Raw genomic sequence first — 12,640 nt, 5'->3', positions numbered from 1 at the left:
TATAGGCTGGCAGCTATAGCTCTGATTCGACCCCTAGCCTGGGAACTTACATATGCCTCAGGTGTGGCCCTAAAAAGAAAAAAAAAATGTGTTTTTTGGTTTTTTTTTATATATGTAGACACGCACATGGTTGTTACTGGATACATATTTATGAAATGAATAAAAGGCAGCAAATTGTTACTTATTTGTGCTTCTGGCTTAAAATTATTGTGGCTGGAGGATTTGATCAGAAAATATCAGATGACTTGTCCTTTTTTTTTTTTTAAAGGCAAAACCCTTTAAAAGTTGTGCTGATAAATTCATGCATACCTTTGTGCGTGCTGCTTTAAAACAAGGCATTGATTACCTGATCAGCATCACAGGGGACAGTTGATTAGGCCATAGAGCCTAACAGTACTTTGGAAAGCCTCTGAACACCCATACAGTGTTCCCTGAGAGTTCTGATCTTGGAACCCCTGGTCAGTTGGGAATTGAAAATCGGGGCGACCTGTGGAGTTAGGGCACGTTGCTCATCCATGAAGCAGCAGTAAGGGAACACTGAGTCTCTCTCTCTAGTGCCCACTAGGTGGTGCTACTGTACTAGTTTCTCATTGAGTTGCCCTTAAGTCACCTCTCTAGCAAGGGCCTAATCAGAGCCCTGCCCACACTTGTAAAGGGGGTGTGTGTGTTTGTGTGTGTGTGTGTGAGAGAGAGACAGAGAGACAGAGAGAATGAGAACGTGATGTGATGTGATGTGATATGATGTATGTGAGGGTGCTCTAGCCCAAGGGATGACAGCAGGGCAGGGAAAGTGTTGCTTGCTGTGCATTCAAAGTGCTGAATTCCAGAGGGCAATTTTTTAGTTCAGTTTTCCATTTAGCCTAAAAGAGCTGTTCTCCCTTGGGGCAAGTTCATGTTTTTTTGTATAAGTAATAAGCAACACTAGTAGTAGCTAGCAAGAGGCTTAAAGAACAGCTTATAGCAAACTGAATTCTAAAATGTCTTCTGAAGTATAAAAGCTGTGTATAAAAATGCTTATTATTATTAGCAGCCTTTCTAGAATATGGAATACTGGTTTATGCTGAGGTATTTGGATATTTTGGTAACGTTGTCGTTAGCTTTCTATTTATTCATAGGTTCAACTTGCAGTTTTGGAAATACTCCTCTGTAAAAATATTTGTGAAGGAAGATTTTTGTAGAAGATGTAGGAAAGGATTTGTTTACTTTAGCCAATTTTTCTTCTTATAATGACCACTGGGGAAAAAAGAGACAGCAAATGGAAAACAACTCTTTCAGTGCTCTTTAGTGGATTATGTTGATGCTAAACAAGTGTGTGCTTTGTGAAGAACCTTTATCTCATCCAGGCACCTTACTTGCTAACATAACAGGTGTGGCGTCTCCTCATCAGATAATTAAATGGACAATAATAATGGTACTAGAGTTATTTTCAAGGCATTGTATTTTATTTATGTGGCTAATAAATTAAAATACTTTAGTAAAATTTAGTATTATTTTGAAACTAAACAAAATACTACAAAAGTATGTTTGGCTGTAGTGGTATTTATACAATTAGTGTGTCCCCCCCTTTTCTTTCTTTTGCAATATTTATTAGCTTTTGTGAAGATTAATTATCTCAGGGTTAATAAAGTAATTGTTACTCCATCTTAAAAATGCTATAGGGAGTTCCCATTGTGGTGCATTGGAAAGGAATCTGACTAGTATCTACGAGGACTTGGGTTTGATCCCGGGCCTTACTCAGTGGGTTCAGGATGTGGCGTTGCTATGAGCTGCAGTGTAGGTTGCAGACATGGCTTGGATCCAGCATTGCTGTGGCTGTGGCAGCTCCAGCTCCAGTTTGACTCCTAACCTACAAACCTCCATATGCTGCTGGTTCAGAAGCAAAAAAAAAAAGCTACAGGTTGCTATCTAAAAGCACCAGATTATGACTAGGAACCATGAGGCTGAGGGTTCGATCCCTGGCCTTGCTCAGTGGGTTAAGGATCCAGCATTGCCATGAGCTGTGGTGTAGGTCACAGACATGACTCGGATCTGACCTTGCTGTGGCTCTGCTGTAGGCCGGTGGCTACAGCTCCGATTCGACCCCTAGCCTGGGAACCTCCATATGCTGCAAGAGCGGCCCTAGAAAAGGCCAAAAAACAAACAAACAAACAAATAAAAGCACCAGATTATTAAGCAGAACCATGCTTTTACAGGAAAGAAATAGCTGAAAGTAACTTGAACAGGCTATGTATCCGAACTCATATTCAAAAGGGAGACCCTATTAGCTTATTCATTCTTCTGATTATTAATGCAGGTTCTATATTACTGGGTGTTTTTCTCTTTTTAAATCTTTTTTTAAGATACAGTTGATTTACAATGTTGTGCCAGTTTATGCTGTACAGCAGAGTGACCCAGTCATACACATATATACATTCCCTTTCTTATATTATCTTCCATCCTCGTATTTTTCTTACCTGGTCATTTAGAATGAATTCCTTTTCTTCTGAATGACTTTTTGTTTTGGGAAAAATCCTTGTGGCTAGTCCTGTCCTTTCCAACCCCTTCCCCATGTCCTCCAGTACCTTTTCCACTTATCCAGAGAATATCAGAGCTTTGGCACCTGGTAGGAAGAAGAATGAGGATTCTGGGAATATCGCTTACTCCTCACTTGAGTAGTGTGCTCAGAAATAGCCAGTCTAGGGATGTGTTTGAAGTCACCGATGATGGGTATACCTAAGGATAAAAAGAAAACATTGCCCCCATGTGGTATATAGATTTTTAGAATTCACTCAGTCATTTCCTTATTTCCTTCTGTCTTGTTTCTCTGCTAATATAATTGGTTGGCCTTGGTCATAGTTGAATCTCTGTAGGTAAACAAAATTGTGCAAAAATGATAACAGCAAAAATGGAAGTAGAGAGATATAAAACACACATGAAGTTAGAATTTTTTTTAAATTAGCAATAGAAAAAATACAGTAAAAATTATCAGGAAGAATTAAAGAAATATAGAGAGGACAAATGATGTTTTTGTAATATGATCATACAGAAGACAGCAGTATTGTCAGGAAGCAGATCACCAGTCTTTGGATTTGATTATAAAATTTAAGGGAAGAACTTTTTAAAAAAAAAAAACAGCAAAAGAAAATTTAAGCGTAAATTCCTAGTATTTGTTACATACTTAAATGTGAGTGTCTATTGCATATATCCACCACTTCTTGAAAAGAAAATTAATTAAATATCCATGGAATTTATATAAATAACACAACAAGGTAAAGTTGTGGATTATAAGAAATTTTGGAAAATTGGAGCAGACCTAAAATGCAACCATTAGTTTTAAATATTCTTCCCTTTTGGAGAGAAAGTTCTCAAATGGAAGTGTTATAAGAACATTTAAATATTAAATGGCACATGTCAAAGCAACTGACCTCCATCTAGCTTGCTGTCATTATGCAGAAAACTCAGTGCTGTTTGTTGACCACAAGCCAGCCACCTCACAGCAGCTTAGAGGGCCCCTCTGGTTCCTTTGTTTGCAGACATTCATAGGATTTTACATTTGAAATCTTACCTTTGCACCCAAATAGAGGGAGAAATGAATTTTGGAACAGCCACAGTTGCCCCCAGGCACTCAATGACCTCTGATTGGTACTTGACAAGTAAACAGAGCAGAGCACAGGCACAAGTGTTCTCTGAGTGAAGAACATTATTTTAGAAAAGGAGTTTACACTGAGATGATGACTGAGCTGCAAGCCTTTCAGGATCTGGCTGAGGCCAACTGTTCTGCCTAGAAGCCTCTATACACTTTAAAATTTGTATCTGAAGGCAAATAATAGTGAACTTGAAAGCCAAAGATTATAGTTTTGAAAGGTACATCAATTCTGAAAATAGAGTGGTTTCACTGTGGTATTCCATCTGAAGAGTTGAATCAAGGGGGAAAAAAATATATTCAGGCTTCCTGTTTCTCAAAGGAAAGCTTATTCTCTTGCTAACTGGCTTATGTTATCAGATGTATTGAATACTAAAAAGAGAATCACTGATAGAGATAGGATGAGATCTGGCACTCATGCTGTAAGATCACTCTTGAGTCCTATTTAGTTAGTGTTACAGCAATGTTAGAGAGCAACTTTGCTTTATTTCTAGAGGAAATTGTGGTTGTATTTGACAGAACCTCTGTTAATGCATTTCGGGAAATGCAAAGATGTATTGATTATCTTTCATCATGTTAAAAGAAAAAAAAAGTGGTGTTGTAAAGGCAATCAAAAGAAGTCATTATGTTCCACATTAACTCCTGTACTGATTTATTCATGTCCTCAGTTATTTTTAAAGACAAAGAGGAATTCCAAGAAGATCATGAACAATGACAATGATGAGCAAGTTTATTGTTTAAATGCAGTTGGGGAAAAATTTGCTTGTAATAGTGAACTACTGAAGCCTTGAGGAATAAGTGATACTACAAATGACATAATTGTGGTATGGTGTGGAGGGTCTATTTAATTATTATTTAATATGCCCAGTATTTAATATGACCAGTATAAAATTTATTACATCATTAAGAGCATTCTTCAGATTTCAACATATGCTTGTCCCCAACTTTGTAAGGTTTTTAAATAAGTGTAGTGTAAAAAAATACATTAGTAGCTGTATAGTACTTAACTGTCAGAATGATTTGCTGCAGGGACTAGATCCTATTGCAAGCTGTCAAATTTGTATATTGCTGTAATACCAAACCATAAAATCTTTTGAGTAAAATGGAAAATGTCAGATGGGCATGACTACAAATAATATACTTTCTGAAGGCTGTAGATGTCTATAGGAGAAAATGTGTAAATGCATGAAGTGTTATCTTGTTACTATGGATTTTTCTTTATCTGCTGAAAGAAAATTGTGAAGCAAAAGGAAATTGATTGGAGCCTATAAATTTTTTTTAGTTTTGAGCTCATCTTTCCTGAGGACTAATTTTAAAAACATTATTAAATAGATAAGCAGAACTTCAGATAGTTCATGATTAAAGAGTATTGTGAAAGAGTAATCTTATTTTTCAGCTCACATTGCTGAATTGTCCTCTTTTTTTGAACTTTTCCGTGTGACTAGTGAATACTGATGGATCTTTTAATTGAGTGAGTGAGCTGGGGTTGGAGTTCCAGAGATGGGGTCACCCCTTTCACTCCAACATCGACTGGGTCAATAACAACAGATGCTTGCCAAACTAAGGCATCTCCCTGACAACTCCAAACAATCCATAGGGTTTTGTGTGGTCACCAGTGATTGACAGCAGAGAGTTTATAGTTTTTGAAAGGTACAGTCATTATTGTAAAACAGTGTATCATTATTATTTTTTTTTTCTAGTGTGAGTATAAATTATTTATTCCCTCAGAAGGGGCTCTTAGAAATTAACAAGAAAAAGTTATAAAAAGCTTCTTGTATAAAGTGAGAATCTTTTCATACTTGTAATTAATTTAACATAAATCTGTGAGGTATATTTTATGCATGTTCCCACAATTCAGTGTTGTCATTTTCTAATTTGAGTTCATAGGTATAGGTACCAGCCCAGTTTGTATCTATTCATTTAAATATCAAGGATTCTGTGCATTCATCTGTATTGCCCTTTGGGTCATGCCAGTCTAAGCCTCTATTACATTGAGATTGAGTGTGCAGGCCCTAGACTGAGACGGAGTCCTACCTTCTCTGTTTAGGCAACCTTGGCCATGCAGCTTACCTCTCTGATCCTCATCTGTAAACTGGGGTGGCTGTGAGGGTGATGTGAGAAAGTGAAGGGCCTGGCGTATAGCTGTATCCAAAGTTAGTCATTGCTTATGATAAATGATGCACTCCTTGCTGCATAAATCTTTGTAACCTACCCTTTGGCCAATCAGACTCAGAGCAGATAAATATTTATAAGGAGAGAGTAGGCTCGTGGTCTTCTCTTACTTGTTTATTCATCCGTTTACTCAATAAATATTTATTTAGGACTTGCTCTGTGGTTAGGTGGTAGATGTATGTCACCTTTGCTTTCATAGATATTACAGAATAATGGGAATTATTGTAGATTAGAGAAGCAATTACAAAGCAGCAGGAAAAGTTCTACAGTAGTAAAAATCCAGAATGCAGTGAAGGACCTTACTCAGTTTGGGGTATGAGGGTTGGCAGTAAAGGTGTATAGAAAAGCTTCCTGGAAGAAGCAGTGCCTGATAGTGTCTCTTCTGAGACCTGAAGGATGAGGAGAGTTCACAGGGAGAAGGAACAGGATGCTCAGCAGCCTGAAAGTGGGAGAGAAGTATAAGGTCTAAGAAATGAAGTCTCAGCAAAGCTGGAGCCTGCAACGTGAAGAGGAAGCCTTGGAGGGTGTGGACTCTGCTGTCCAGCACAGTAGCCAGTGGCCACTCATGGCTTGGAATTGAGTACTTGGCATGTGATTAGTGTCACTGAACTTTAGATTTTGCTTAATCTCCATAAGCTAAATTGAACCAAAGCAGCATAAAACACATAAAATATAACTATAGTTTTGGTAGGTCCACATTTTACCCCCCATCACCCTTGAAAATTGAGTGTCCAAACTGAGATGTATTATATGTATAAATACACAGCAGATATCAAAGACAGGATGAAAAAAATGTGAAATATCTCAATAGTTTTTATATTGGTTACATGTCAAAATGATACTATTTTGTGTTTAAGGTATGTTAAAATTAACTTTATCTACTTCTTATTCTATTGAAATTATATGTGTTAACATAAAATGTACCATTTTTATCATTTTTAGGTGTACAGTTCCGTGTTGTACATTGGCATTAAGTATATTCACGTTGTTGTGAATCTCCATCTCCAGAATGGATAGAGAACTCCTTCATCTTTCTAAACAGAAGCTCTGTACTCATTGAGCAATAACCACCCACCCTCCCCTTCCTAACCTGTTTTTTTTTTTTCTTTTTTCTTTTTCTTTTTTCCCCTTTTGCTTTTTAGGGCTGCACCTGAGGCATATGGAGGTTCCCAGGCTAGGGATTGAATCGGGGCTCCAGCTGCCAGCCTACACCACAGACAGAGCAACATGGGGTCTGAGCCATTTCTGCAACCTATACCACAGCTCATGGCAATGCTGGGTCCTTGACCTACTGAACAAGGCCATGGATTGAACCTGCATCCTAGTGAATACTAGTCAGGTTCATTTCTACTGCACCATGACAGGAACTCCCTCACCTGGTTTTTGATGTGGCTCCTAAAAAATTAAAAGTTTCATATGTGGCTTGCACTTTACTTCTACTGGACAGTGTTGTTCTAGAGGATTTTGTGCTGTAGCCTGAACACACCGAAGAACGTTTAATGCCTATTAAGAAGTGGAATAATATGAAATTTGTGTTTCAGAAGGGTACTCTGCCTCTGGTGGGGAGAATGTAGTCAGGAGAGCAGGACTGGAACCAGAGAGGCCAGTTTCAAGATGATTTTGATGTGAACCTGGGATTTTGATAAGTGAACTGATCATAGGCAGGGCGGGTTTGGATGGACTTGGTGCCAAGGAAGCTAGGGGACTTGGCCGTGCCAGGCACAGGGCCGTCCACTGTGGAAGAGCTGGAGGTTGAGAGGGAAGTACATTTGGAGGTGCTTAATTTGAGGTTCTTGAGGTCCATTTGGGTGTAGCACTAGAGAAACATATGCAGAATTCCACTTCTTATGGGCAGGCAGCTTTCTACCAGCTTGCTTCTTGCTTGTTAGTGCCGGAGGCATGTTAAGTTCAGCAATGATTGCTAGTCAGTAATTCAGGGACCTGAGAACCTGCATTTTTTATGGATGTGAGTTTGGTTTGTAGTAATACGGTCTCTGCTGCTCCATACTCTTTCTGAAGTGTAATAGTCAGGTAAGACGGTGTCAGCCTTGGGAGTTTCATTCATATTTTCTCTCAGAGCAAAATAAATGAAAAACATTGACAATGAAAACAAAACCTATAGACATGAAATAGTTTGATTTGCAAAAATGTGAAGAAGGCAAGTCCAGGGTTCTCATAAAAGATCAGCGTGTCCTGCAACCAGCGTACGTGGAAGTTCCCGTTGTGGCCCAGTGGTAATGAGCCTAACTAGTATCTGTGAGGATCCAGGTTCAATCCCTGGCCTCACTCAGTGGATTAAGGATCCCGTGTGGTCGTGAGCGTGGTGTAGGTTGCAGATGCGACTTGGATCTGGTGTTGCTGTGGTTGTGGTATAGGCCAGCAGGTGCAGCTCCAATTTGACCCTTAACCTGAGAACTTCCATCTGCCACAGCTTTGGCCCTAGAAAACAAAACAGTAATAATAATAATAACAACAACAACAAACAATCACAAGCCAAAACCATAGCCTTTGTGGAGATATTGTTGCCACATGTGAAAGGGGATTTTCAGTAAGGATCATGAGGGTTTGCACAGACTCACAAAGAAGTATTCATTTCACAATGGCTCTTAACTTTTTAATTTTTTTAATTTTATTTTTATTTTTCGCTCTTTAGGACCGCACCTGCAGGCATATGGAGGTTCCCAGGCTAGGGGTTGAATTGGAGCTGCAGCTGCCGGAGCCACAGGAATGCAGGATCTATACCACAGCTAACGGCAACACTGGATCTTTAACCCACTGAGCAAGGCCAGGGATTGAACCCGCATCCTCAAGGATACTAGTTGGGTTCATAACCCGCTGAGCCACAACAGGAACTTCCATTGGCTCTTACTTTTAGTTTCAGTTTAATAGCATCTTTTCACTAATAGTTTTTGAGATAAAACTCTTTAGCATAAAAATTTTAATCTTGGGGTTTTTTTCCTTATTAAGAGTACAAAGTACATTCCATCTTTCTTTAGAAACAATAGTCTGTTAAATTGATCACTTCTCATCTAAGGAATAGTGCTTACAGTTAATTAAAATTTTCAGGATTTTTTTCTTAGAGCCATCTGTTGTTCATAATTGATTTTAGGAGTTCCCTGTTGTGGCTCAGCAGCAACAAACCCGACTGGTATCCAAGAGGATGTGGGTTCGATCCCTGGCCTCGCTCAGTGGGTTAAGGATCTAGCATTGCCATGGGCTGTGGTGTAGGTCCAAATGCAGCTCAGATCTGGTGTTGCTATTGCTCTGGCATAGGCTGGCAGCTACAGCTTTAATTCGACCCCTAGCCCAGGAACTTCTATATGCCGTGTGTTTGGCCCTAAAAAAGACAAAAAACAAAAACAGAATTTATCCATTTTAAGCACTTATTTTCTTTGGACAAAGCACGAAAATATTGTGAAATCTTTTCACTGAATGGCAGATATTTTTCAGGAAAAAGAATCATGACATCCCAGCAAAGGTATAATTTTAATAGACTAATGAGCTTTCTGACCAGAGCCGACTGAGCCTCGTCTGATTTTTACAATGATAAATTGACTATGTCAAGTTTTGCAATCTAGTCTGGTGAAATATTTTACTATGAAAGTTTAATTCTCATTTTTTATTTATGAAGGCAGTGGTAGTGTCACAGTAGCTTATAATATGCTGGCTATTTGGTATGATTTATTTCAATGAGTGTCACTTGTTGATGTGTTTAGTGATTGTTGACCCATATTTAATTCTAAAAACTCTAAGTGGTGTGAAATGTAATAAGTCAGCCACTGTGGTTAAAAAAAAAAATCATGATCCACAGATATATCAGCTATCTTTTCCCAGCCTTAATGATGTCACAGCTTTATATTTGACAGTTCTTGATTTGGGGTCACTGAATGAGGAACAGCTTTCTGTACGATTGTGGGGATCTACTTAGATGATTTCTACTACCAAACATGTACTTGAAATATAATACAGTCATCATTCATTACCTAATTTGGGGGTTCCAGCTTTCGTCATTTTAAAGGTTTTGAGGGAAATTGTGGAATAAAGGGCATTTCTTTCATATACTTATCAATCTTTTATTCAGTAAATACTCATGGAGGTGATTATAGTGTTTGGTGCTTGGTGACAAGTGGCATGAGATGTACAGGTCATCCCTCCTGAGGTTTACATTCTGAAAGGATTTAAGTCAAACTCTTCTAAGGATGTCATTTTTGGGGGGTAGTTTTGGTAGTTTTGGAAGGCAGATAGAAAGGGCTAGATTAAAGCATTCTTCTGAGGCATTTCTTTACAGAGAGAGGGACTAAGGATTTCTGTCTCCTATTGTCAGGATGTTTATCTAGTGTAGATAAGTTTGAACAAATAGATAAAAATATCAAAAGAGAACTTTTTTCAGATGTTATGAAATTAGTTTGAGATCATTTTAGAAATAATAATAAGGACCTTTAAAAAAACACAAAAATGGTGGTATATTGTTAACATAAAATTTCAAATCATTCACAGCTTACAACAAAATGAGATATCTTATGAATAATGAAACACTCATAATAATAAAACAGTCTTCATAATCTGTACTGTTTCAAGCACCAGAATGTCTTGGTGTGTGTTTTTTTGTTTTTTGGGTTTTTTTTGTTTTTTGTTTTTTTAAGAATTGAGGTATTAATGTTGTTGTTGTTACTTTCATAGTACACAGTAAAAACCATAAACTCACAACTGCTGTAGAAGTTCGTGTTCAAGTTTCTCTAGATGAAGGCCATCCAGAGAAAATCAACCTTTTGTATTATCCTTATGTTTCTCAAAGCAATTCATAAATATTTTTATTTATTTGTAACATTACAGAACATTTTAGTTCGCAGGTCAGCCTAGAACTAAGAGGGGAGATCAGTGGCCCAACATGTTTTTAGAAACAACAATCAAAGTTAAAGGCTTCTTTTAGGTACCATTTCTCTAAGAATCCGTTTTTATAATTAGAAAATGAAGAGGCCAGCAACACGAACATCAGTCCTTTCCCTGGCAGGCCCAGAAGCTAATATATGTGCATTTTCAGACTTCTCATTTTCCAGGGACAATAACCATTTAATTTCGAAATTCAATTTATCTTAGTGATAGCCTTAGAACTATCTTTGACAGTGTGACTCTTTCTGTGCTCTTTGCCACACGCTGATTTGAGGAGCCCTGCCCTGCAGCTATGGCACCTACCACCACTGCAGTGTACATTCTGCATAGATAAGACATGACAGCCTTTTAACCTCAGCCTGCTGTGTGTGGAGGGTGACAGCCCACCTGCACTGGGGAAAGCAAACAAGCAAGCGTGATGTGTTCATCTTAATCACATCCTATTTCTGCCAGAGACGTTCCAAGAAAATGACAGGCCAAGCTCAGAGTTCAGGTTATCAGCCTGAGACATGTGAGGTGCAGGGCATCACTACAGCAGATAAGGCTAAACTGTACTATTGAACTTTGGCTTGTTTATTTAATGTTAGAATTTTAATATATAGATCCCATAAGGCTCTTGGTCCTTATTTTAAAATTTTATTTTCAAAGACGTTTTATTTTAGTTATAAAAGCAGTGTCTGTCATCAGAAAAAAATTAAAATCAAAGTATATAAAATACAAAATGAAATCATCTCTATCTTTGTGCCATTCCACAGAAGTGATCACGTTTAATGTATTGGAGTAAGGATTCCTGACTTTTTTCCATGGAGGAAACAGCTTGGAGGATATAGTGTTTTACCATACTGTGTTTAAATATTAAAAGAGTGTTTCAGAAGCATACTATATATTTATGATACTCAGACACATATATGTAGATCTGTTTTATAAAAATAGCAATCCTCTCTAAAGGGTAGTCATGCTTTTCGCTTCCTTTGGTCTTACTATGAACCAACCAACATTCATAACATTTCACACACTTTTGCTGTGTCACTCAAATTTTTCAGGCTGCATTTAAAAAAATTGTGTTTAATAGAACTTAATCACTTGACTTACATAAAGGTAGTGCTGAGTGGTCCTCAGATGTGTCATTTGTTGCAACTGTGAAAGCATCTGAATGTAGTAATAGAGCATACAAGTGTTGGGGCCTGACAACTTGGGTTCACATCTCAGCTCTGCCATCTACCAACTACTTGAGAATACGTCCTCCTCCTTGGAATTCTGTCCTTGAATTTCTTGACTACTGTCTTTAGTATTCCTTCTCATTCTTTGGCCTCAGGTTTCTTTGAAGGTTCCTCTTCCTTTGTCTCTTGAATGTTTATGTTCCCTCAGTTTCTCCTCTGAAACTCTTTTCTCACTCTTTGGTTTCTCAGTAACAGTTTGTAAAATTGGAATCATGATAATAGTACCTTTTATTGTTGTTATGAATGTCAAATAAGATAAAGTATCTAGAGTACTTTACCTAGTGCCTGGCCATTGTAAGTGCTCAATAAATGTTCCTTCTTATTGTTATTATTATGAGTGTATTACCTTAGTAATACCATTATGGTAACAAATAATATGGAAATAAAATAATAACATATGTAATCTATAAACAGAAATAAATGATATTAAGTTTGTTTTTAAATTTACTTTTCATGTAGAACATATTTTCTCATATGCAAAATATTACAAATAATTAAATATCAGTAAAGTTCACAAATGTTTATTTAGTTAAAAAAAACCTCTTGATTTTAAAATAATTACAGATTCACCAAAAGTTGTGAAGACTGTGTAGAATTTCTTGTGTGCTCTTCACCCAGTTTCCCTTATTGTTTGCATCTTATGTAACCATAATACAACATCAAAACTAGAATTTGACATTGGTACAATATGTGCATTTAGTTCTCTATAATTTTGTCACATATTTATCTGTCATTT

At 37.5% G+C, this 12,640-nt stretch overlaps 1 protein-coding gene and 1 long non-coding RNA gene across 3 annotated transcripts in view; both read left to right on the top strand.

The window, feature by feature from the left end:
- Positions 1–12,640, top strand: part of KDM4C (lysine demethylase 4C) — a 436,329-nt gene that overhangs the window by 320,382 nt on the left and 103,307 nt on the right. The gene's annotated exons all lie outside the window — the stretch shown is intronic.
- LOC146407028 (uncharacterized) lies at positions 4,831–12,347 on the top strand. The gene is made up of 2 exons (XR_014822325.1): positions 4,831–8,084; positions 8,984–12,347. It is a non-coding gene; the product is annotated as an uncharacterized LOC146407028 (long non-coding RNA).

This window comes from Sus scrofa, chromosome 1 (genome assembly GCF_054392235.1).
Source record: "Sus scrofa isolate SSC_HxYL_T2T_F1_AM1 chromosome 1, Sscrofa_HxYL_maternal_Yorkshire_Landrace_v2.0, whole genome shotgun sequence".
In the NCBI taxonomy this organism is placed as follows: Eukaryota; Metazoa; Chordata; class Mammalia; order Artiodactyla; family Suidae; genus Sus; species Sus scrofa.
Note: the sequence above shows the minus strand (reverse complement) of the source record. Positions and strands in the feature narration are given on the sequence as shown.